Source organism: Pleurodeles waltl, chromosome 5 (genome assembly GCF_031143425.1).
Source record: "Pleurodeles waltl isolate 20211129_DDA chromosome 5, aPleWal1.hap1.20221129, whole genome shotgun sequence".
Classification (NCBI taxonomy): Eukaryota; Metazoa; Chordata; class Amphibia; order Caudata; family Salamandridae; genus Pleurodeles; species Pleurodeles waltl.
This window is the reverse complement of record NC_090444.1, coordinates 364,659,084-364,682,380: the sequence shown is the minus strand read 5'-3', so window position 1 is coordinate 364,682,380 and position 23,297 is coordinate 364,659,084.

The following is a 23,297-nucleotide window of genomic DNA, read 5'->3' as shown; positions in this document are numbered from 1 at the left end:
CCATGTTTGCCACATATACACCTCACCCAGGCATACAGACTATGCCGATCGCAGACTTACGAATATTATATAATGAATTAGTGGCATTATATAGACGACTGGTTCAGTTCGTAATGCGAACATTGAACACTACACCAGTGCGTCCAGCACCACCAGTACCTGGTGGATATCAATTGGCTACTGGGATTAATCCACAAACAGTGCATACTATTATGGGTAAAGTGCCCACGGAACGGGAAAAAATACCGTTCTGGATTACTCAGAAAACAAATCAGCTGGAAGCTGTGTTCCCCCATACGGGGCCACAGGAGAAACATAAATTGCTCACTATGTGCTTGCCGTTCGGGATGGTTCCCTCGCTGGATAATTGTGCCACTTGGGGTACAGTCTTCGCTGCCGTTTATACTACCACACATGGTACCCCTACACTTTCCAATTTACCGGAAGTGTTAAAACAAATACAAAATGAGCATGGGGCTGCACCGGCCCTGGATCTGGGAATGAAATTGATGCGTAACTTTGATGCCATCTCCTCGATAATACTAAGTAATATTAAAGGGGAAGCGGTGGCACTGGCAATACGCCAGCGTCTCCGGGAAACTCCAAATATGGAACAAGAGAGACAGCTACCGAAAATAATCTCCGATACCTATACTAGTATAGGACAGGATGGTTTGGGATCCAAACCTAAAAAATTGGACATACCGAGTACCGCCCATAAGGAAGGTACAAAGCAAGCACAAGAGGGCTCTAAAAAGCGCTGGGACAAACAAAAAGATTTCAAAGACAGGAGAAATAATAGAGCTGATTCTCCACATCCGGAGTACTCCGAAAGGAGGTATAATCTCAGGAATAGGGATAACATTAGAACTCCAGACAGATATACTGATTCACGTCCTTCTCGTTCCTTTCAGGACGCACCGGATAAACGTAGCAAGAGAGGGGGCCGTCAAGATCGACGTCCGGAATGCGTGAAAGAAAAGAAAGACTCGACACAGTCTACCATTAAAAAAGAAGAAAAGACTCCTCAGCAAAAGCCACAATTTAAAAAGAAGAAAGTGGTAGCACTGACTGTTAAAAATGCCAGTAGTATTGAGAACACTATTGAGGAACAAGAGGTGGGCAGTGACTCTGTTGGACAGCGCGGCAGAGGTCACGATATGTCGCCAGAGTCTGAAAGATCATCTGGATGCGACAGCAACTAGCGATTACATCGCAGTTGAGACGGCGGATGGCCGCGTTCTCCCACCCAATCGGGTTTATGATTTAACAATTCAGATTGAGGGAGACGTGGAACACATTATTAGTGTAATATTTTGGGATGAACTTACTAGTGATATCCTGTTGGCCGAGAGAGACTGGCCACCTGAACATGTCCGCAAGCTCCCACATGGGGAAGATGTCATTTTGCCTTCTTTCTCTGATCTTGTTCCGGAGGCAGACAAAAAAGCCTATGCTGCTGAATGGGCTTTAGCGCAGGCACCTGCACTATACCGTAATCATGTGGGGTGGGACAAGGACTCTCCTTGTCATGTTATTCCCGTTAGGTCTACACCGCACCCGCATCCACAATACCCTGTTAAACATGAAGCGAAAGCCCCAGTGACAGAGATACTGTCACAACTTGAATACCAGGGAGTAATTGAGCCCTGTACATCGGTAATGAATAATCCGTTGTTTCCCATTGCAAAACCTGATAATTCATATAGAATAGTGGTTGATTATAGACACTTGAATAGTCATACACGCACATATGCTATACAAAATTCACACAGCACAGCGCTGATAAACAATATAGTGCGTAAAAAATATAAAACCACATTGGATATATCTAATGGGTTTTTCTGCCAGAATTTAGCACATGAAAGTAGGGGCCTAAGTGCATTTTCCTTTGGCTTTCAGAAACGCTTTTGTCTTTTACCCCAAGGCTATAAAAACAGTCCAGGACTGTTTTCGGCCCGTGTAACATCAATTTTGCATGAGCTTGATTCCGATGCATTATCCTATTTGGATGATATCTATCTCACTGACGACACCCTCGACATTCATCTTGCTAGGGTCGATCGGATAATTTTGGGATTTGCAGCATTCGGCTATAGATTTAATTTTAAGAACAGCAAGGTAGCCTTTCTTAGTGTATTGTTCCTGGGATATGAGCTATCAAACGAGGGGAAGAGCCTGGCCCTGCACTTCCTAGAAAAGTGTGCTCAGCTACAGCCTCCAAACATGCTTAAGAAATTGCAGTTATTACTGGGTTTCTTTAATTTTGGCAGAACATACATTCCAGATTATGTTGAACGCATCAAGCCTCTTTATGACTTAATTCAGCCCAATTTTTCTAGCAGGCGATGGACGATTGAACACACACACATCCTTAGGGACATACAACGGGATATGCTAGAAGCTAGACACCTATATACACGTGACAATAAAACAAATTTGGTCATCAGAATAATAGCTGGTGCCCTTGGATTTACCTATGTCACCTTTAATGAGGGTGACACAGTGCCGATAGCATACAAATCACATTTGTACTCCAATGCTGAGAAACGTTTTGCTCCTACTGAAAAAATTCTGACAGCAGTTCAGATGGCCGTCATAAAGGAGAGGCCACTTGCACACGGGAAACGCATTATTGTTGTCTCCCCGGTGCCGGCCTTAGAGGCTGTCACTAAAGCGAGCGTTCCAAACGCTAAGGCATTACATCCACGCTGGATTCAAGGGGCAACGTCTCTGACCGCCACTGATGTTGATTATGTGTTTGACCCAAGACTTCAGACACAAGAATTTCTCCAGTATGATCAAGAGTACCCCGCTCCTCTACACATATTGCCAATAGACAGTTATAATACTATCATTTATACTGACAGATCGGCACAACCGGCTATGGGTACTAAACATCAATACTCGGCAGCTTGCGGAGCCGTGTGTGGGGTAATGGAAAACAGAGTTTTCCATCCTCGCAATACCTACACTCAGACCTTAGGGGACTGCACAGCCCAGTTGGCCGAGCTTAAAGCTCTTCTTCTAGCGCTCGAACATTCTGAGCCAGGAACACAGACTTTGATCGTCTGTGATTCATATTACTGCGTCCAGTCATACAATGAATATCTCAATCATTGGAGACTGAACGGGTTTAGAGATTCTAAAGGGAACACCATTAAACACAAAATGTTGTGGGGAAGAGTGGCTGATCTTAAAGATAAGCTTCCATGTGTCCATGTAGTTCATACATTAGGGCACCAACGTGTAGGAATACACGTTGCTGGCAATACATTGGCTGATGAAGCAGCCAAAGCATCAGTAGCTACGGCTTCTGTGGCTGCAGTGACTCGTTCTCGGACGAGGTTGGATAATGAAATACTGATTGCCGTTAAAGCTTCGGCTGCAGGCAAGACCCTTCCGAAAGGATACCCTACGAACTATACTTATCATATCAGTGCACAGAATGTTGCTTTTGCAACAATTCCTGAGGTAGGTGATCGAGTGATCCCCAATGAAGACCAAAGATTAGAGCTGATTACAGCTGCACATGAGGGTGTCACTTCTGTACCTGCTGGTATACAGGCCACTATCACCATTCTACAACAACGATACTGGTGGCCTGGTCTATGCAGACGGACTAAACAGTATGTCCTTTGCTGTGACATGTGTCAGCAGATTAAGGGCTCAAATATCAAACGCCCTCCACAGACATCTCTCTTAGTGTCAGACAAGCCACTCCGTTGTGTGTACCTGGACCATTGTGGTCCCTTGCAGCCTGATGGTGCATACAAATACATTTTAGTGGCTGTAGATTCCTGTTCTAGATTCCTGTGGGTATGGCCACAGCGGTCGGCTGACGCCCGGACTGTTATAAAAGATTTGCTGATCTTTATCGGTACATATGCGGTTGCAGCCATTCCATTCGGACCAGGGCCCTGCATTTGCCTCTAAAGCTTTCAGGGACACCATGAGAACGATGGGTGTTGAACTCCATTACTCCTCACCATACCATCCCGAGGGAAATTCGGTCGTGGAGAGGCGGAATCATGATCTAAAGCAGTCCTTAACAGCTCGAGTATTAGGTTCAGGCCGCAGTTGGTTACATCACCTATATGGGGTCCAGAGAGCACTGAATAATCTGCCAAGACGGTCTTTGGGGGGAAAGTCTCCATTTGAGGTTCTCTTTGGGACACCTATGTATGTCCCCGATCTTGATGCCCCTGGTATGGTGGCAGCAGAAACACCATTTGACATAAAAGAACGTCTCGCTGTTTTACAGGAGCTTCAACAATTCCGTGATGATAAATCATCTACAAGTGCTGCCACCTTGGGAATAAGGGAATTGGCGAAAACTTCAACTGGCTGGATTCCTAACGTTGGGGATCTGGTTTGTGAGAAGATCGCTGTGAAAAAAGAATTTGGTCCATCATACAGAGCACCTGTACTGGTCTTGGGGATAAAAGGCACCAGGACTGTCATCCTTCCAACATTGTCTGGTTCCAAATCAAACAGATTAATCTCCATTGATGACATCAAATTACACCATGTGGCCGATTCTTCACAGTAGACCAGGAGGTCCCTTGGGTAGTTCCCGATCCCCTCTCACTACCCAACAGGACATCCATCTACATAGTAGGATGAATATCACTACTACTGACTATGCAACTATGTCATCTGCTGTTCCAGACACTTCCTCGACCATGGGGAGGGCAGAAAATTAACTTTTGTTTGTTCCAGTAACAACTTCGGAGACCACCCTGCTTCAGGATTTGGCTGTGTTTTACACGAACACTTCCACGGCTAATAACGTTGTCTATCAAGAACTTCCACGAGCAGTGGATGAGAATTCGACGGGTCCTGTGTTTGCAGAGACTTCCTCTGGCTATTTTGTAGACATTGATGATTTTTCTTCGGATTCATCCTCAACTGAGACTGACAAACTTTCTAGAAGTAGCAAATTTTATTGATGGCTTAAGGAGAACTATTTGATATATCCATGGAACTATCTCTGGTTCTGTTTGACATTCATTGCATTATTTTTATGGATTGGTTTTGTGACTGTTTTCTTTTTACTAATTAATGGTCACTATATCGCTGATCGCTCCTCTGTGGAGCCTGTTGATGAAATTTTAACACCACATCATTAATCACATAAGGTCCGACGTGATTTGTCCCCTGTCAATATTACAGCTATTCCGATTCCTGATGGGATTGTATGGGACAAAGTTCCATTCGATATATATGGGCCTACAGAGATAATTCAAATTCCATACGTGTTCAAAATTTCAATGTCTGATGTTATTACACCTAATGTTGTCTCTGATGATTGGGATGTCCAAACAGTTGATTCAATGCTGACTGAAATGAAGGACTACTCCGTTTTTGGGAGTGATGATGTATATGATTATACAATGAATTATGGGGAAATGTTCTGCTATAACAATTGGGGACATCACTACCTGCACCGTGCAACTAGATATAGGCCTCTCTTTAACTACACACAATGGGAACACTGTTCGACACCACAGGTGGGGAGTCCAAAGTATTACAGCGAAAAATGTACATACTTTTCTGGGCATGATACAACAAAAGCAGAGTCGTATTATTTTAAAATACCTCCGGCACAATTAAAAAAACTTTTGCTAACAGAAACAAAACTGATTTATTCAGATCCTTTTGTTTCCCGGCTCTCGATTGAGGGTTACGAATATTGGAAGAACACTATCGATCTGAAGAGTGTATGGGGAACACAAGATTGGCAAATACAGGGTAGGGAGGCTTTGTTTCGAGCTTGCTTGATTCCTGTGCAAATGTTTTTTTTAAATGACACTGTTGAGCAGACATCATGTCTTGGGTTAGCAAAAATTAAAGATCTGAACACGCCCAGTATCCCTACTCCTACAAAGTTTAGAGATTGGCAACACTTTCTTAATATTTCAGAGGACAGGCTAGATGCAATTGTTAAGGCTGGTGCTTATAATTCTTCACTTTCCCGTCCCGGCGGATGGTTGGTATGGCCCACCGACACTGATGAGTGTCAAAGGCGTTTTTTGAACTCTTCAGGGGTTTTTTCCATTCATAGGCCAGACCTTTGCTTTCTATCAGGTCAACATACTGGTATAATTACAACATACAGTGTGGGTAAGCTGTGCCAGCAATGGGTGCAGACAAACACTTTAACAGCGGTTAAACAACACCTGAACACTCTTTCTGATAATATAGACTTACAAGATTTCCTATTAGGTCCTAGGAAACAACGCTCGAAACGGTTTTTATATGCTATGTATAATGAAATTTGGAAACTTTCTCAAATTGAGGCTGCTGCACGTTTAAGGCAACTTGATAAGGAGAATTTGGAAAAAACATTGGCTGTTGTCGACAATGGCATGAACACACTGTCCAACAGGATTTATTCACTGTCAAATATAGTGTCGTCTGCGATTGATATCACTCAGATTGATTTGTCCCGGTTATATCATGGGCAAACACAGCTACGTTCCATCATGCAGCTGGGTTGGGCATTACAGACACTAAGAAGTGGCCACATTCCATGGAAATACAGTAATGGGAGTGAACTATTCGCTGCTTTTAATTTTTCCAGGGAACAGGAGACAATGGCTAAAAGGGAGGCTCGTTTCACCTTGCTTCAAGTGGAGAAGTTAGATAAGTTGCCCTTCACGGTAGCAGAGAGTCCTTCAACTATCTGGCTCTTACACGGCATTATTAATTTACCGTTTTCGACCTTTCGTTTCTCGAGCTGCCTGAAACATCTTGCAGTGGGACGATATGAACGGCTAGGAGATAGCTTTATTAAGGAAGAGTGGGAGTTGCCCTTTGAGTATCGATGTTTGAACGGTGAACAGGAGGTCTTTCTTAGCGGAAGTGAATGTGAGACTGCTGTTCGTCATTCAATGATATGCAAACAGGTGTCTCTTCACGGTCTTTGCAATGCGGGGGTCGCGAATTTGGCCTGTTTTCTGAAGGGTACTCCCGTCCCCTTGATTCGTTCAGTGTTTCATGTGCTTTCTAATGGGAGTTATGTTCTACTGAGCGATGACAGCTGTTGCGGCTTGCGACCTGGAATTGCCTACGCAATCTCAGTCACAAAGGTCGTTACGTGTTGTGGCCATGTTTTGTTTCCCCCACACGAGAGATACAAGTATCTGAAATGTGGCCCCACATTGATACTATTAATGTGAACTATGACAAGTTGAGAAGACTAAAGTCGCTATTGTTTCAGAAACAGGTCGCCTTGACATCCGCAAAAGAGACGTATGCTCTCCAGATTGCGAGATCATCAGCCGAGATACAATCCCTTTTAAATACCGATTTCCCCAAACACTTTGGAGAGTTGGTATCCAGAATATTCAATGCTTCAAGCACAACTGGGATTGTTCATTTCTTTAAGGCTGTCAGGTCTGGTTTTGTGTCCGTCTTCCAGACTGTCTTCGGAGTCATCCCATCAGGCATCCATTCTCTCTTTTCCAGTGTGTTTGGTGGCTTTCCAATTATTTTGGCATTACTTGGCGGACTGCTACTGCTATTTTTTCTGATTCGCAGTGGTTGTTTTTTTCCAGTGACACAGAGCAATGGAGCCACTCCCGTCAACCCCGCTGTGCCGTGAACGCATGGTTCGGATCTTCAGTACACCTTTGCTGGTGGAACTGGAGTTTGACTGGTCATTATCATTCCGGCCTCTACTCTGGTGTGTACAACTGGTGTTCCGCTGCATATGGTGTCTCTTTGAACATCTGCCTATGGTCTGTCTTGCTGTTGCACCAACATCTCCTGTGGACCACGAACTGTTGATGTCCCCGATGAGGGTTCATACACGGTCATGCCCCTTGAGACTAAGGTTGCTCCGCGAGGCCACCTATGAGCCTTCTGTTATAAGATCTAACATGGATGAGGACGCTGCAGCAAGTGTCGATACACCGATGAATGCGGCTCACTTCTGCTCTGTGGATCCGTTTGCCCGTCCAGCTCTCAATTTCACTTCAGATGATGTTGACTAATTTTTAAGATCCTTGAATGGTGACTTCGATGACATTCTTCAAGATCCTGCATATAACACATGATTTGATGAATTTGCTTACTAGTTGCCGGTTCTAAAATAAGCGATTATACTAAAAGTTTGCTATACTTGTCATGGTTGATATTAACATCTCTGTATGTTTTTTAAACAAATTTTAACACACAGCAATTATTATGTCATTACGTACATATTTTAGCTTGAGTTTTCGTTTTTGTTTTTTGGCTTTTAGTTCAGTAGCAGCTTTTTAGCGTTTGGGTTGCTTTACCTTCATCATACCTGTTACGGCAATGGGGAAGGTGTAGTGAATCCTAGTTTGTTTTAACGGGATAACAGGAGTTAGCTTAGCCGTAGGCTTGTAAACTCGTGCCCCTGTCACCCAGTGACTTTTAACCTACTTAGCTTGCTCTGCCTTAGTCCATTTAATTATTTATTTCCTTTAAGATGGTGGCCTTGTTTATAGTTAGGCCACTTGTTATGGGTTCTATTATCAGTGTCACTGCGCCAAGGCGTCAAGATCAAGCACGAAAGACAAACATACAGAAGGTCTTCACACTTAGGGATTTTCCCTCTCTATACTTTCGAGGGATTGTTGATATTAATTGCCGTCCCAAGCATACCTGTTATCTATTGTTATGAATAACACTTATGTCAGGGGACCTTGTAGATCTGTATAAATACAACACACTTTAGACAGATAATCAGAGGGATTCCGACCAGAGGGCATCGCCACCATTGCTGATACCGATGCTGCAGTCATCTTGACGCTGACCCAGTTTTCGTGTCCCTGCGGAGTCTGAGATGGGGACCTCATTCCAAGGTAACGAGGGTTGGGGGCTCCTCTCATGGACACGGCTTTGGCAGATTAAGTTTAACGAACCCAGCTCTCCTTTTAGGTAGGAGGTTAGACCTATTCTCCTTAGGGTTTTAGGGCATATTCCATCTTATACATATACACATATTTATTTCATATATTGCACAATGGTGGGGGTCTTTAAAACAATGACTCTCTTCTTCACAATACTGTTGCTTGGTATATTCATTATCCTAATCATTGCAGTTCATGCAACTTATCACAAATTGCAGTTATGTTGAATAAAAACTATTATAACTTCACTGCATCTGTTTTATTGCCTTTGTTTGTCTGAGACATAATAAATCTGTGAGAAAAGGGCAATTTCCATTTAACCACGACAACCCGGAGAGATCTTACATTGAGTCCATGCGTAAGCGACTGCTGCAAATCACCTTTTACTATTGTGTTTCTGGTGAGGTACTGCTAGTAAGCCGGTAAGGTTTGGACAACAGTTACAACTAGTTGTAGGAAGAGACTTAGGGGGCCATTATGACATTGCCGCCGGGCCAGCGGGAATGAGGCCGCAACATAGGAGCCGGCTCATAATGGAGCCGGCGGTGTTGCGGCTGTGCGACGGGTGCAGTTGCACCCGTTGCGCTTTTCACTGTCTGCTATGCAGACAGTGAAAAGCTGGCCGGGGCCCTGTTAGGGGGCCCCTGCACTGCCCATGCCGGTGGCATGGGCAGTGCAGGGCCCCCCAGGGGCCCCAGGACACCCCTTACCGCCAGCCTCTTCCTGGCGATGCAAACCGCCAGAAACAGGCTGGCGGTAGGGGGGTCATAATCCCCAGGGCAGCGCTGCTTGCAGCGCTGCCCTGGCGGATTATCGCCGCCGGGGCTAAAACGGCGGTAAACCGCCGGCCCCGGCAGTGCGACCGCGGCGCTACCGCCGCGGTCGTAATAAGGGCCTCCGTACCGCCAGCCTGTTGGCGGTACGGACGCCACATTACCCCTGGCGGGGTCGTAATGACCACCTTAGTCATCTACAAACGAAAGTACTGTCATCCTGAGACCAGCAGTCTTGCTCAGAGCAAGAGTCCAAACGACGACAATAGGATCAGCTAATATGAGACCTAACACATCAAGATACTTAGGGGCATATTTACATGCCCTAACGCCAGCCCTAAAGCCACCGGAGTGTGACTTGGAGCAATGCTTCAGTGGCGATGTGCCCTGCGCCATATTTAAAAGGCAGCACTAAGCCACTCTTTGTGGCTTAACGCTGCCTTGTAGATATGGGCCCCTCCAACTGAGTTTTCTGCTGCAGAGGTGTGTGCAATAGGTGTTGTTGCAGACGTTTCACCACAACACCTATTGCTTTTGATGCTGCCTCAGAGTAACAAGGAATCTTAAATCAGAAACAGCGCCAAAAACTAATGGCACAACGAGGAGAAATACTTTTATTTCTCTCCACATTTGCTTTTTCTATGTGTGTTGCATTCTGCAAAAGGCCATTAATGATTTTTTAGGTGCAGGAAGGTGTCCCTTCCTGCACCTAAACAATCATTCAATAATGACGATTTAATACTTCTATGTGTGCTGCTTCTGCAGCACACATAGAAGTACCAAACTGCCAATGTAGATAGTTTAAGTGCAGGAAGGGACACCTTCTTTGTCATAAACAATTATTCCCTTCAACGCAGACACCCTTGCATTATTGTGCAAGGATGCCTGCGTTGGCAGCTAAATTTTGCGCCAGCGCTAGGGGACAAGCAGGAGTACACTGTATTTTTTTTTAAACGACCCTTCCCTGTATTTCAGAACTGCCACAGCGATGCCAATTTTGACACAGCTCTGCACCAGTTCCATGTAAAAGTGTCCCTACATCGATAATAACCATTAGTCATATTTCTAAACAATCATTCTACGATAGATTACAAACCCTGCATTCTTTCTTTAATGCACAGAATATCACACATAATCATGGAAAATATGAATTGCCTTACCACTCACTTGTATGCCATATTTTAGACATTGTAAATCTTGGGCGAGTAAATGTGAGCATCTAAAATGAATATGGAAAATAAAATACCTGAACTACACAAAAAGACAATGAAACTGTTTAGAAAATGGAATTATTTAGTATTAAAAGCCAATAAGAAGCTTTACTCACCGAGTAGATCAAATGCTTCTAGTGAGAGCTAAATGCAGCAAGAACTACAGAGCTAACTACAAATTAGGTTATAAACTAAGGTCACTTTCATGATGGCAGCTATAGGTTTACACTCTAGTTGTTAGACTGTTCATAGACAGATAATGTGTGCGCACCAACCGGGGCTGTGTCTTCCCAACGTTATTCGAACGTAGATGCAGAGAAGACCGGCGTAGAGATGCTAACTTTCGCACGGATGAGCCTGATTTAAACTGAATTTGATTAATTCTCCAACATACAATTGATTCAGTTTAGAGACTAATTGAATGGAAATTGTAAGAGCTTCAGTACGTTTTGGGGTGATGGGCATTGAGTATTTGATTCCATCAGACATTTTGTATATTGGTTAAATAACTTTATTTTTAATTAAGCCCACAGTGATTTTTGTGAGTGACAGTTTACGGGGAGGCTTGGAAATATCACCTCAGGATTTGCAGGATTTGTAAATCTGATACATTCCTAATACAGCTGTTTCGGCATGTTTTACTCATTTGACAATAATGTTATACTAATGGGGATGTATCACACCTCGTTTTAGAGAGTGATTAAGGTGGCACAATACGAAGTTGGAATTAGGCGTATTGTTGAATATAACAAGGAGCACACGGCATCGTAAGGTATATTACAGTCGCATGAAGACTCAAGCATGAATACCCTGGTGGTGGACTCTGCAATGAGGTCGCTCAGTCAGACTATGGTGATTTTCATACTCCCTGTGGATGTCACATTTAGGCCCATATTTATACTTTTTGACGCAAAACTGCGCAAACACAGTTCTGCATCAAAAAGTATAGCGCCGGCTTGCATCATTCCAGAGCGCCAGCCGGGTGCCAAATTTATGGACTGCCGCAAGCCGGCCCAAAGGGTGGGCTAACGTCTGGGAAAATTAAATTCGCTGGTGGGGGTGGCGGTATGGGGGAAGGGAGTTTTGCACCAAAAATATTGACGTTAGGCTGGTTAGAGGCAAAACAATGCCTCTAACCAGCCTAGCGTAATTTCCTGACGCAAAACCATCCATACCACATGACTCCTGTCTTATAAAAGACAGGAGTCATACCTACCACCCCAATGACCAGCACAGGGGACAAGTGTCCCCTGGGCATGGCCATTGCACCCAGTGCCATGTAGGGGGCCCATTTCAGGGCCCCTAATGGCACTTTGAAAAATATTTTAAAACACTTACCTCTACTTACCCTACTTACCTGGGATGGGGTCCCTCCATCCTCCGGTGTCCCTCTGGTGTGTATGGGGGTGTTCCTAGGGCTTTGGGTGGGCACCTGTGGGCTCTTTCCATGGCGTTGACCGTGGAAATGGGTCCACATGTCCCCTAACACCTGCCCTGACCCAGGCGTTAAATAATGGCGCTAAGCAGGCTTAGTGCCATTATTTAGGCCCGGTGCACCATTTTTTCACGGGAGGATAAATAAGGCACTGGGGCCTTAGAGTCATTTTTTGAATGGGAACTCCTACCTTGCATCTAATTGACATAAGGTGGTTTCACACATCCAAAAAAGAAGTTTAACTCCAATATTTTGGCGCTAGATGTGTCTAGGGTCAAAATATAAATATGGAGTTGAGTTTGTGCTAAATTAGCGTAAAAACAATGACTATAATTCAGCACAAAGGAAGTATAAATATGCCCCTTAGTGTGTTTTTTTCAGTCACAGTAGGAAGTGGCTGTTTGAAACATTTGGTGTAAGTGCATGATATGGGTCCCTCAGTAGTCTTGGGACTGTACTTACCTGAAGATTTGGTAGACTCGGTATTGCTGGACTTCATTTTGATTTATTTGATTCCTTTAGGTGCGAGTGGTGGATGACGGCGTCCTGAGGAGAGGTGTGAGGTCGAAACATCAACTTATTTTCCCATATGGTTTAGGATCTGAATTTGCAAAGCGGTTTAAACCTTGAACCATGGGCTAATCCAGGCAGTCATTATTTTGATAACACTATTGGGAAATGTACAGTGTATTATAGAAATATCTAATTTGGATTGTGTATTTTTGTTTATATGTGAGTGCTGCGTCGCCTGCACTTTTTGATTCACTTCATCACACTTTAATCTATTGTACTATGTGATATGTTGGAAGCTGTGAAGGCTATACTTATAATGAAATTAATTTTTGGAACCAGCATTCTTCCTTTTGAATTTTGTTTGCTTTTTTACTTTTTTGAATTTGGTTAGGAGTAAAGCCATGGGCCAGGAAACCTTACAGAGTTATTTTGTTAAAAAATCACAGCAAAACTGATGAAAACTCTTACCACTGCTAGTGCGCCTGGTCCATCGTAAGTAAACTTACAAGGGGATGTGTATATGTTGATGAATCTTTTGGATCGCATGAAGTATCCTAGCTATGCGGTGATCACCGGATCAATAATCAACATCAATAGAAATAGCTCAACATCGTCTATCCCATGAATAACCACAACTCAGGAAAAAGGTTAACAATTTTATTTCCCTATTGATTAGAACTCTAAATCATCTATTAGTTCAATCTTTATTAATCAACTTAATTTTATTAATTAAAAACATCAACCTTTGACAAAACATATGCGAGAATGCAATTTCATAAACTAAGAATACCAGCATTAATAGTGAAGTTCAGCAATTTAGTCCGTCAGTCACTGTCACCATCAACGTCACCCTTAACAGCTTACCTAACCAAGATTAGCATCAGCATGTGGGTCTTCATGCGAAAACAATTTGGAGAAAAACATCAATTTGGACAAATCCACCTATGAGAATTTCTATAATCAGCGCAGTTGGTACCTAGAAGAAAAGGTGTAAAAATCATCAGTCAAATTTTCATAGCTACCTATCCAGGATGGATCAGCAACAAGTCAGTCTTTATCTTCAGGTCATCAATTGGTCAGCAAGGGAATCAGGCTCACAAAGTATGCGCCCAATATCAGCACCTCGGACAGCGTCTCCTGACTTCATCAATTCTTCTCCCGCAACTCTTTCTCTTAGTCCCATGTCACAACTTTTTATTAGGGTCTGCCAGTCCATCCCCCTAATTGCTAATTGGTCAGTCAGTCGGCAGGTATGACTATAACCTATAGTTTTGGTTTACCAAATCTACTAATTTTCATATTTACTCGCTCCCAAGATGTAGATTGATTCTTCATACGATGTCCTCATCATCCGGCTCATCAGGTATCGAAATTGTTGCATATCCTTCTTCAGTCAGTGCCTCTATTGTTCAAGTCCTGGGAAAGTACATTTAGCCTGCTCTACACATAATTGTATCAAATTGTTTTCATCATCTCCTGTCCGCCGGTACATTGCAGAAAATTCTAGCTAAGTAACTTGAACTTCGAGCGGGTCAAGGTTGACTATAGTAGCTTCCAGTCCTTTGCAAAGCGTTCAGTATTTCATGCTTTCAGAGTGTGCGAGGCCCAGTGGAACTAGGCCTTTAGTTCAGCTAACTTAATACTACAAATTAATGCAAGTACACATGATGATCACTCCCCGTGGGCACATTTTCAAACGTGCACATTATTATTCTATGATTAATTTCTCTACACATTTTCTCATTAGTAAATACATATGTATGTATTAATAATTTTCTTAATCAGCCTATCTGCTTCAACAGTCCCTCCTCTGATGACCAAATATGTCATCACACCTTCCCTTATCATCAATCTACAATTCTGTATCTGATGTACTTTGCTTTCTTCTTGAGTTTTCTCTATACATTCTTCTCCTGGGTTGTTCTTCCCTCCTCTGATTATTTTTAAACTTCCTTAATTTTATCTTTTGCCATAATTTACATGTTCCCCATAATTCTAATATAGAAACAATCACAATTAATATTCCCTGTACAATTTTCCATAGTACCCCATTCCAAATTTGACTAAACCAATTACCCACTGAAACAAATCCATTTCCAACCTTTTTCCAAACCCCTGGTTATTTCAATTCCTTCAAATCCTTGCTTGAATTAGTTAAATTAGTAAGTAAGTCTCTTATCTTCTTATCACTATCTAGCATTAATCATTTTACGGACTCCGCCGTCTTTCGCTAAAAGTATGTCTAAAGCAACCCTATTTTGAAGCGTCATAGCTCTATCCGCAGCTAATTCAGTATCTATCAGGAGTATTGCCCCTGTAACGTTTGTCAGCATGTTATCCGGAATAGTAGACAGCTTTCGTATCTTGATTGCATTAAAAATAACTCCTACAGAAGGAATTATTGCACCAAAAATGTCTCCTACAATTGCCGAAGAGGTCTCCCTCTTCTGTCGCTCATGATGTAATTCAGTCACTTTCAGAAATTTCTAGATCATCTATCTGATAAAGTTTAGGGAAAACTATCCCGAAATAGCATGTCCTATACCATCCTCTAGGATGACAGTAATAAGCATTAAGTCCACAAATATAGTAGATCCCAGGAATTGCAGGGTCCTGACCATTCAGCATAAAAGTCCAATTACTTTGAAACAAAAACACATGCCTACATTCACTCATTCCCACAAATAAAGGGTCAGTGCGTGATTTTGCGCTATATATACAAAGTTTCTCTACATGTAGTGCATCTAAGGCTAATTTCCCTTGTGCTTTAATAGCAGTGTAAGCATAATCATTCTTGTAAGTTCTCTTCTCTAATCCTTTCTCTAGCTTCTCCTTCAACACCTTTCTCTTGTCATCAGTATGCCCTATAAAGCTCTTCTCTACTGGGGTTAGTAAGCAGGTTAGATTATTTTTATGAGCGTACGCGGTACCAAACATCAATGTCTGTTCAATGAAACCTCTGACTAATACTATATCATGCTCTTTAGCTACCTTACTCAAATATCTAATAATAGGAACAAAAGAAAACACTGAATCATAATTAGAGTAAAAATACTGAATATACTCTTGGTTATAGAATCTTGTTAGTAGCAAACTACAACTTATGCCATAGGTTAGCTGCAAGCTATGGTACGTAACCCCTTCTTCCACAGAGGAAGGAATTTGCGTGCACACAAGGCAATTCCTTGCATCCATCGTTTCAACATACTCACTTAACAATCGATAGAACGCATTAGAAGAAAGCTCTCCTTGAGCATTAGTATAGTCACGCAAAGTATTTTTCATCCAACTTGAACCTTTCTAAAGCTGATCGTGTAGTAGTCTCAGGAATAGAAGCAATAGTAGCCTCCTACATTCCCACTATCATTATCATAAACAATATTCCACACATAATTGCCACTCCAACAATCAAATACCCACAATATTTAATATTCCTAACACGGTTATTTAACTCAGCCATGATCTGTAAAGAATCAGAAAGTAGAAATAACTCCTAAAAAAAAGTGCAACAGAAAAATGTAAAAATCAAAATGAGGAAAAATATTTCTTTCTCACAGTTCAGTTTCACACGTAGGAAGCCTTTCTCCTTTGTCAAAAATCAGTTAGCAGCTTGTCACATCCGGGTTTCTATTGTCATATCAGGTTATCAATGTCTTTTCCGGTTGTATTTCAACAGTCTCTTTTCAGTTTTACTTTAGATCAGCTCAACAACTCAGTCTATTGATCACCTTCAGGTTGTATCAAAGTACTGATTCAGAACTTCTCTATCAAAGAAAAATGACAAACTCATTTTGCCATTCACTTGTTACTGCATATGCCCACTCAGGACCTGCCTATCTTCGACTTGCTACTCTCTTTCTTTTCAACCTTCGTTCTCCCCCTATTTCTCCTTCACTCAGTTCTTCCTTTCTTGTAGTATCCACTTCTTCCTCTATTGTTTCATTTATGTCTAATTCCTTCTTCTTCCCAATTAGAGATTCAGGCCAATTATCTCCTTTTTTTGTTCCTTCTGTCAATATTCTCCTCAGGATTGGACTCTTTTCTCTTTCTTTCCCTATGGTGTTCTCTCTTGATGGACCTGCAACGGGCTCAGGAGGAGTCGGATCTCTCCATCCATCTCAACTGTTTCACCCTCTCGATCTGGCACTTGCTCTGTTTGTTTTTCAACACCGTCTGCTTCTGGGAGAACCCATTCTGTGCTTGGTTCTCCTGCTATATCCGTTGAGCTAGACTCCTGTTCACCCTCCTGTAATTCTTCACTTTCGGCTCTTACAGGGGTGATTGACCCATTTTCCACAAGTTCAGGATCAACTTCAGGTTCAGCTTGCTCTTGTTCTGGTTCATTTACAGCCACTTGTTTCGCTGTTGTTGGTGCTCTCAACAACACTTATTCATGCTCTTCCAGAATCACCACCCTCTTTGTATGGCTTGCATGTATCCAGTTCGGCAGTCCGGCACACTTCACAGCTGTCTTAGTTGTTAGCACTACCTGGTATGGACCTTTCCAACGCGGTTCCAGACAGGTCTTTCGAACGTGCTTTTTGATAACGACTCAATCTCCAACTTTCAGATTGTGACCTGGGTCATGGATGGGTGGCAGGGTAACAGCCTGCACCTGCTGAGAGAAAGAGCGAACCACATCAGCCAGACCTTTGCAGTAATCCAACACCATATCATCTGTAATATTTAAAAGTGCATTGGCTGGAAATGCTGGTAATCTCATTGCTCTGCCCAGGAGGATCTGAAGGGGCGACAGTCCTGTCTTCCTGTCAGGTATATTTTGCATTGACATCAGTACCAAAGGTAAGGTATCTGGCCATTTTAGATTAGTTGCGGCACACATCTTGGCAATTCTTGATTTCAATGTACCATTCATTTGTTCCACTAGTCCTGATGCTTCAGGGCGATAGCTGCAATGCAACTTATTTTCAATGTTTAATGCTGCACATAAGAGTTTGATCACTTCGTTATTGAAGTGAGATCCACTATCTGGTTCTAAAGAGATCGGAAATCCGAACAGTGGTATTAACTCTCTAAGCAACAGCTTTGCTACTGTGAGACTGTCATTTCTTCGTGTGGGGTATGCTTCAATCCAATGACTAAAGACACACACAATCACCAACAGGTACTTCAAACCACCACATACAGGCATCTCAATGAAATCCAACTGCATTCTGCTGAATGGCCCTCCTGCTCTTCCAATGTGGCTCAAATTCACCACTGTCCCTTTTCCCACATTTAGTTGCTTACAGATTACCCATCGATGACACACTGCCTCTGCTGCTTGCCTGAATTTCAGATTGAACCAATCAACCTTGAACAACCTAACCACGCGTCCCTCCCAATATGTGCTTGGCCATGATAATAGCAGGCCATCTGAGTCAACAGACTAATTGGCAACACCATCTGACCCTCCTCAGAAACCCAAATCTCATCAGATCTTTGTACACATTTCAACTTAATCCAAAGTCGCTTCTCTTCATTGTCTGCATTTTCCTGTGATGTTTTCAATTCTTCCAGAGTATCAATCACCTTTAGGGCAAATCTTGTGCAATTGTTCTCTTCCTCTGGCATTAATTCCCACTTGTCTTTGAACAATATACAGTTCAATGTGCAAAACCTTGCGACTTGATCTGCATACCCTTTTCCCAATGAAATATAATCATGTGTCTTTTGATTTACACTGCATTTTACCACAGCAATTTCTTCAGGTAACTGTATTGCGTACAACAACTCTTTTATTCTGTCGCCATTTTTCACTGGCGTTCCAGTAGAGGTCATGAAACCTCGCTGCGACCATAGCTGACCAAAATCATGAACACTTCCAAATACATATTGACTATCGGTCTATTGAGTCTTAGTCGCGCAGAAACATCGCATGCTCTAGTAAGAGCTACTAGCTCTACTACTTGTGCAGAATATACACCTGGAAGCCATGAAGCTTCTAACGTGCCTGTAATTGTGCATACTGCATATACTGCTCTCAATGTCCCTGTTCCATCTCTGAGACACGAACCATCAACAAAGACAATTTGGTCATTTTCCTCTAAACGCGTGTCTCTAATATCAGGTCTTGGTTTTGTACACAGTTCAGTTACCTCAAGGCAATCATGCTCAATGTCTTCTTCCTTTTCAATTTCAACAGTATCACTTGGAAGCAATGTTGCTGGATTCAGCACTGTACATCTCTTCAATGTTACATTTGGAGCACCCAAAATGCTCGTCTCATACCTTGTCAGTCTTGCACCCGTCAGGTATTGTGTTTTCGTCCTTGTCAGTAAAATTTCGACAGAGTGTGGTACATTACCGTCAAAGGTTATCCCATGACTACCCCCTCACATTGGGAAAGACTTTGACCAACTGTGGCTACTGCACGCAGGCACCCTGGTAAAGCTGCTGCGAACGGGTCCAAGGTAGCTGAAAAATAAGCTACTGGGCAATAAGCACCTCCATGGACCTGTGTCAAAACAGACAAAGAGCAAGCATCACGTTCATGACAAAACAAAGTGAAAGGCTTTGTGTAATCAGGCATTCCCAACGATGGAGCTATGCACAAAATCTCTCTCAATTCAGTGAATGCTTTCATCTGGCCCTCATCTAAGGTAATGGGATCTGTAACTTCCTTATGTGTCAACTGCTGCAAGGGTTTAGCAATCTCAGCAAAATTCAGGATCCACTGTCTGCAGTACCCCACCATTCCCAGAAACATCCTGACATCTCTCTGTGAAGTCGGGGGACTTCTCTGCAGTATCATGGTAATTCTCTCCCTGGAGATTCTCCTTAATCCCTTCTCAGTCTGGTGTCCCAGGTATTTTACCAATTTTTGGCAATACTGCAGTTTTATGGGTGAGACCTTTGTCCACATTCTCCCAAATGATTGAACTGGGCAATCGAGTCGTGCTTACACTCGTCCCTTGTTCTGGATTGGATCAGCAAATCATCAATGTACTACACTAGAGTCGATTGGTATGGCAATTCTAATGACTCCAGGTTCCTTTTCAAGTTCTGATTAAACAGTGATGGTGACTCTGTATACCCTTTTGTAAGCCTGCACCAGCTGTAGACTCTGTCCAGGAATTTGAAACTAAAAAGAAACTGACTATCCTCATGAAGAGGCACAGAAAAGAAGGCTTGTGACAAGTCTACCACTGTGAACCACTCTGCATTGCAAGGAATCTGAAACAGTATCACTGCTGGATTTGGCACCATTGGACAACACTTGACCACCAAATTATTCACTTTTCGCAAGTCCTGCACAGCGCGCACTTTCCCACATGGCTTCTTTAAGCCCATTATTGGTGAATTACACGGATTGCTCAACACTTCCTTCAAAACTCCTGGTTTTAGAAAATCTCCAGTTATTTGTGCAATCTTCATTAGAACATCTTGCGGCATGTTATACGGTGAAAGTTGCGGAAATACGGCATTAGGCTTCAAAGTAATCTTAATTGGCTCCACTCCCTTAATCAGACCTACTTCTTTACCTGTCAGATCCCAGACTTCTTTCACTGTTCCTTGTAAATCTGCATGCAATTTCTTCACAGTAAACATCGGGAAGACTTCAATCAATGGGTATTCATCACTGGCATTGTTAACCATCATTTCAGTCACCTGTTCTTCCTCATCATCACTATTTGTTTGAACTTCTATTCCGGTGTCTGAACAATTAATGGAACATTTAGTTTTACACAGTAAGTCTCTTCCGAGTAGGGATACTGGACTTGAATCACACACTACAAATGTATGTAGCCCCTGGTAATTGCTGATTTTAACCTGCACTGGTTCTGTGATGGGGTTAGTCTATTGTCTATTCTCCAATCCTACAACTTGAACTGTCCTGCCTGAAAGAGGTAAATTCGAGACTTCTATACTTCTCACTGTAGGACACATAGCTCCTGTATCCACTAAGAATGAGACCTTGTAACCCATCACATTTCCCTTCATAAAAGGTCCTCTCTGATCAACTTCTAGAGATGCTGCAAGCATACACGCTCCTTCATCCGAACTATCACTCATCCATTCTTCGTTTATTTCATCCTCACTGTAAAATGGAAATTGATGCACTGTGTTATTATTACTGTCTTGTTTCTGACCTGTGACCTGCTGAGTAAGCATCACCTGTTGCTGCTCCATCGGGGCTTGAGGTATCTGCATTTGCTGTCTAGGTACCATGGGGACCTGCTGCTGTATCAGCTGCAACTGTGTTAATTGTGCACGTGGCACCTGCATTTGCTGCACCGGTAGGAAATTCTGTCCTCGATTCTGAACATTAGGAATAAATCCTTTAATTCTTGGGACTTTCACAGTTTGAAATGTACTGACATCACCACCTTGCTGAATGACACCATCCTGTGCCATCAACGGACACTCTCGCTTCCAGTGTCCTACATTTCCGCACAGGTGACATGGTAACATCTTTTTCATTCCCTGCATATAATTCTGAACCACTACAGTACTCAATTCCGGACCACGCATCATGTCAATTCCACGACCTCTTCCTCTCATCTGAGGCTGAAACACAACAGCTCTCTGCTGCGGCGGCATAGACGGTGCTATAGCTCCTTGCACTCCTGTCTGAGCTGGCTTTATTTGCATCACCATCGCTTTCTCCTTTAGCTTTTTCTGTTTCAATTCAATCTCCTCACTACAGTACTTTGCATACTGCAATACCTCATCAATCGGCTTTGCCTGCCAACAAATCAAATGACTCTTAATCATCTGCCCTACTTCTGGTCTCAAACCTTCGATGAACCTGAACACAAAATGCAACATGTCTTTCGGCTCAATTGCTTCCTTGCCACTGTACTCCTTGAATGCTTTTAACAATCTTTCATAATAGGTATGTATTGACTCTTCAGATTCCTGAACCGTTCTGTCAATTCTCTGCCAATCAATATTTTTGGGAGAAATTCTTGTCATCAGGAACTCAATCACCTTATAATAATTTTTCATTACCTCAGGTGAAGGTGCACCCGTTACTCTATCCCTTTCCGGTTCACTTGTTGGCCAATCCACTCCTCTTTTACACTCGACCCATAAGTCAGCTGGAACCACTATCTCCAATAATGTGTTTAAGTCCTCCCATAAGCATTTGGAAAGTTTTACAAATCTGTCCGTCTGCTGTGACCACTCAACCGGCTTCTCTCTCAATTTTGGGTAATCACTTGTGAATGACAATATATCACTCCTGTGCCATGGGACATGAACGAATTGCCCTCCTGGAATCTCTCTCATTGGAAGCATTTTTACCAATTCCCTTTCTTTTTGAACATCTTCTGACCCTTCTAGTGTCTCTCGCTTTTGTTTATCCTTCTTTGACCATCTACCTTCCCACTTTTCTGACGCTCGCCAAATTTGAGCACTCTGCTACAATTCCCTCAAATGAGCTTTCATTCCTGCTGATCTCATGTGTTCAAAGTCTTTTGCCTCAAAATCTAATTTGTAACTGTATTTCAAATGCTTTGTTTTCTCAATCTCAATATCATGTTTCTCTGCTAACTCTGCCAATTTCTGATATGTTTTACTCACTTCTCTTGTAATCTTTGGACACAAATACCTCAGCTCTTCTTCAGTGTAGGACTCCAATCTATTCACACCCATTGTTCCCTCCACTAATTCGGTTGCTTCCATATTCAGCCTCACACGATTTATCTGCTCGTCGCCCTTGGATGTGTTCTGTGGTGTATTTAGATTGTCTAACCACTCACTCAGTTGCTGTGTTGACAATTCCTGTAATGAGATGTTACTTGCGTTTGGCACTGATACCTGTTGCATCACTGCACCTGAAGCTTGCAGCGTCAAACGTTTCAAACTTTGACTCACATTTGGGCCATTTACTGCATCTGGAAGCACTACAAGTGGCCTAAGATCCATTAAAGGTCTAGATCCATTGAAAGTCTGACCTGTGGATAACATCATCTGCACAGGATCACTCGCTCTCCTTCTCACAAGACTCTGACATCTCATTCTGCTCTCTTGTACTTGATTTCTTTTGCACAAATAACGGTACTGCTGGACCTACAATAATTGGTAGTGATATTGCACCTGGAGCTGTTGTGACACCCGCACCTTGTGGGAATGTTACCCCCATTGCCTGGTTCATGACTGGTGTAATATCTGACTGTGTTCCTCTCATTGGTGTAAATTTCGGCAACCCCTGTGATTGTGCCAAAGGCAATAACATTGCAGTCGCCTCTGTCTGAACTAGCATTGGCCTCAGGAGCACTTGTTCCAATGGCACCATTATGTTCGAAACTGTCTCGAGAACTGCCTCATTTGGATAAATTCTCTGAACTGAAGGTGGATGTATTTTCGCTTGGACCACAGCAGTACTCCTCGCATTAGGCGTACTCTGTACTACTCCTGGCATCTGTCCACTGTCTGTCTGTCCTGCATCCTCTGTTCCTGATGCTTGTACTGGAGCAGTTGTAGCAGTGCTAGTGCTTGGAGCCCCTGAATAAGTCGCAAAGGGTGGAGCTCG